This window comes from Elaeis guineensis, chromosome 4, assembly GCF_000442705.2.
Source record: "Elaeis guineensis isolate ETL-2024a chromosome 4, EG11, whole genome shotgun sequence".
Classification (NCBI taxonomy): domain Eukaryota; kingdom Viridiplantae; phylum Streptophyta; class Magnoliopsida; order Arecales; family Arecaceae; genus Elaeis; species Elaeis guineensis.
In genome coordinates, this window is record NC_025996.2 from 72,447,365 (window position 1) to 72,452,002 (window position 4,638).

The following is a 4,638-nucleotide window of genomic DNA, read 5'->3' on the forward strand; positions in this document are numbered from 1 at the left end:
AGACATAGTCCGATCCATGATGGATTTTGCTAGCTTGCCGATATCCTTCTGGGGATATGCACTCGAATCGGCCTATTATCTATTAAATAGGGTTCCAAGTAAGTCTGTAATTAAGACTCCATATGAGATATGGATGGGACGTAAGCCAGCGCTTTCACATCTTAGGGTCTGGGGGTGCCCGACCTATGTCAAACGATTAGTCACAGACAAACTTGGACCTAGGTCTGACAAATGCTCATTCATAGGGTACCCCAAAGAGACCAAAAGATATTTTTTCTACCATGCTGATGTACAAAAGATATTCGTCAGCCATAAGGCAATCTTTTTAGAAAAGTAGTTCCTTGGTGAAGGAACCATTGCCTCTAAGGTTGAACTTGATGAAGTTCAACTGGTAGAAGGACCGACACCAATAGCTGAACCTAAGTCTGATATGATTAGATCATATCCAGAGCCCAATGTACCTACACCATTAAGGCGATCCGGTAGAGTACTGCATCAGCCGGACAGATACAATAGTTTCTTGGTCCGAGATGGTGATCCCATCGAACTTGATGAGAATAATGAAGATCCAATCACCTATATGGATGCAATGCAGAGATTTGATTCCGAGAAATGGCTTGAAGCCATGAAATCCGAAATGGAGTCCATGAAGGTCAACGATGTATGGACATTGGTTGACCCACCTGAAGGGGTTAAACCCATTGGGTGTAAATGGGTCTTCAAAAGGAAGAGGGGCGCAGACGGAAAGGTGGAGACCTATAAAGCCCGTCTGGTTGTCAAGGGGTATCGTCAACGTTATGGTATTGAATATGATGAGATGTTTTTCCCTGTGGCAATGCTCAAATCCATTCGGATAATGCTTGCAATAGCTGCCCATCTGGATTATGAGATCTGGCAGATGGATGTAAAGACAGCCTTCCTGAATGGAGAGATGATCGAAGAGGTGTATATGATACAACTTGAGGGGTTTACATCCACAGATGAGTCCAAGGTGTGCAAGCTTCAGAGATCCATTTATGGACTGAAGCAAGCTTCTCGGAGTTGGAACATGCATTTTGATAAGGTGATCAAAACGTATGGCTTCATTTAGAATGGAGAAGAGCCCTGCATCTATAAATGGGCAAATAGTCCAGTTGTGGTATTCCTTGTCTTGTACGTGGATGACATTCTCTTAATCGAGAATGACATCCCCACACTACAGGGAATAAAAGTTTGGTTGTCATCACAGTTCTCTATGAAGGATTTGGGTGAAGCATCCTACATCCTAGGGATGAAGATCTATAGGGATAGATCTAAAAGGATGCTTGGGTTATCCCAGTCCATGTACATAGACACTGTGCTGAAGAGGTTCAGCATGGAGAATTCAAGAAGGGCTATCTACCGATAGGCCAAGGAATTTCTCTCTCTAAGAAGGATTGTCTGATAACTCCTGAAGAGAGAGAGCGTATGAGTAGAGTCCCATATGCTTCAGCCGTGGGATCTATCATGTACGCCATGACATGTACAAGACCAGATGTGGCATGCTCACTAGGAGTAGTGAGTAGATACCAATCTGATCCTGGAGAAAACCACTGGAAAGTGGTTAAAGCCATCCTTAAGTATTTGAGAAATACTAAGGACCAATGGTTGGTTTATGGTGAGTCAGATCTGAAACTTGTGGGGTTCACAGACTCCAGCTTCCAATCTGACCATGATGACAGCAGGAGTGTGTCGGGTTATATCTTTACTCTGAATGGTGGAGCCATCTGCTGGAAGAGTTCTAAGCAGCATACTGTGGCAGACTCTGTTTGTGAAGCAGAGTACATCGCAGCATCAGATGTCGCGAAGGAAGCTGTGTGGCTGAGAAAATTCATCAACGAGCTCGGAGTAGCACCCTCCCTCGATGGTCCAGTCCTGCTCTACTGCGACAGCACTGGTGCCATAGCTCAGGTGAAGGAACCCAAAGCACATCAGCGGACGAAGCACATCTTGCACCGCTTCCACCTGGTCTAGAGATCGTGGATCGAGGTGACGTCGACCTTCAGAAGATCGATGGAAAGGAGACCCTCGCCGACCCCTTCATAAAGCCCTGGCGATAAAGGAGTTCGACAACCACAAGTCGAAGATGGATATTAGATACTGTGCCGAGTGGCTTTAGGACAAGTGGGAGTTGTTGGGAAATGTGTCCCAAAAAGTCAATCATCAAGCTGTTGACGGTTGACAACCAAGTATTGTAATTGATTTGTTAATAAATAAAATATATTTGGCATTTTATCATAAGCTTTCATCTTCTAATGAACTCCGTTGTTATGATGAAGTCCTTAGGACTATTTAAGTTCGATAAAGAGAGGATTTATCGATTAGTCCTAAAAACTATTCACGACCAAATGATAGGCTGTTAATAAGGACGACAGCTTCTATCGAGCATAGGTCGCTGTAGGCCATATGGGTTGGTTGTCCTCTTAACCAAAGAGTGTGGAGACACTGGTATGGCATACAGGTGAGATGTACGGTACATCATCATTGAACGTGACCAACTCCAAAGCATTCTACTGTCGAGAATGTCTCTGATGGGATATAGGTATAAGTGTCCCTTAGACTTGAGATTGCCTCAGTGACTTGCAAGCAACTCACTGTGCTTTGGTACTGGACTAACTGAATTTCTAATTCAGGGATGGAAGGCTTCTGGGCACAGTCAAGTACTTGCGAAGTCAGAGTGTGATCGAGATGGGATTGACCACTCCAAGAGTTGGAGAAGAATGAGTCGCTGTATTTCAATTTAGCAAAACCTTGGCCAGGGTAATCCATCAGATGGATTTGATATTTTGAAATACAATGTGGACAACCTGATCAGAGTTGACAGTTGAACTCTGGGGTGTCCTATGATCATTTTGGTCAAGGGGATGAATTATATGAAACTATATCCGCATGGGTTCTAAAGATATTGTTCTACACATTCGACCTATCCGGTCGTCGGGTACCATTGCTAGATGGTCACTTCGATTGGTATAAAAATTTATTCCTATGCTACCGGCTTAGGTTCGGACCTATGAGGTCACACACATTAGAGTTCATGATCTGATCGGATGGTTGATCAACGATTAAGAATCATTCTAGGGTTAAATGATCAATACGATTGACATTTAACCCAGTGCAAGTGTTGCAGGAGGATCGATTAGCAATTTGATTGCTAATTGGCTTAATTTGATTAAGCCAATGGGTTAAGATTAAGTCTAATTAAATATGATTTAATTATATTTGGTTTGGGCTTGATTGGATCAAGTCCAATTGGTTTATTGGATAAGCCAAGTGCAAGATAAAACTAGTCCTAGTTCAACTAGGACTTGGGTCAATCTAATTTCTAATTTGATTAGAAAATTAAATCAGATTTAAATCTAATTTAATCTGATTAAATTAGGTTCTTAATTGGGTTAAGACCTATTTTAATTGGGTTGATCTAATTTTGATTTGATTTAGTTTGGGAAACCAAATTAAAACAAGTCATAAGATAGAATCCTAGTAAGACTAGGATTCCACCTTGCGCCACATAAGCCTTCTCCACGCCCTCTCTCTTATTCAATGCCAATCTTCACTTATTTTGTGCGACAAAAGCCCTCTCCCAGGTCTCTCCCATGTTCACAAAAGGTTTCCTCTCTTCTTTCTTACATGGAAGGTGGTTTGGATCAAATCAAAAAGGAATAAGTTTGGATTTCGAATTCTATGAGATAGAGTTTTAGAAATCCAAAACTCTTTCAATTTTGCATCGAATTTATCCAATTTTTTTTGGAATTTTTATGGCTTTTAGGGTTTATATTGTGCACCCTTTTTTGGTAATCCATGCACAAAAATATGGAGGAGGTGCTCAAGAGTTGGGCGCCCCTTAACTTGCCATGTTTGGATAAGCCTTGACTAGGTGTTTGACCTAGACAAGGACTCATCATATTCTCTATATAAGATGAGTTTCTTCATAAAATTTTAGGAGAAGATAGAGATTTGAGAGACCTTTGTTCCATCAAAAATAAGAGAGAAAGACCTTTGGGTCGTGGAGATATAAAGATGCAAGTTAGGGTATCTAGAGAGAAAATGTGAAGAAGAAGAGGGTCTTCTTCTAGGGTTTTTTAGTTTTCATATCTTTCCTCCCTCCATCTTGAGTTTCTGAGAGTGTCTCAGATCTGAAACTCCTCCTTCTACTTTTCATCTTTGGAAGAGTCCAAATCAAGAAGAAGGAGGCACCTGATCAACCATCAAAGAAGGATCAGCGCAGTACTAGCATACTGTGCTGATTTCCTGAAGCAGGACTTCTAATCGAGATTCGTGGGCTCGTGTGGATGACTCCTAGAGGCCGGATGCGTGTGCGGCTTGCAACATCATCCTTAAGCCGGATCAGCGAGGTTAGAGCGTCTAACTTGCAAGGTAATAGATTGATCTATTGTTTAATATATACATTAGATGTGTATAAAAATATGTTGATATGATCAACATGTAGTTCATGCTATATTCATATATTTTAATTTTTGATTTAATGCTATGTAATAATCATGTAATAGATCTTATATCTAGAGATTCTCTGGTTTTAGAAAATAAATTTTGATTTATTTTAGTCTTCCGCTGTATGATCTTGAAAAAGTTTCAAGATCTAACCCTGAAACCCTAAATCTG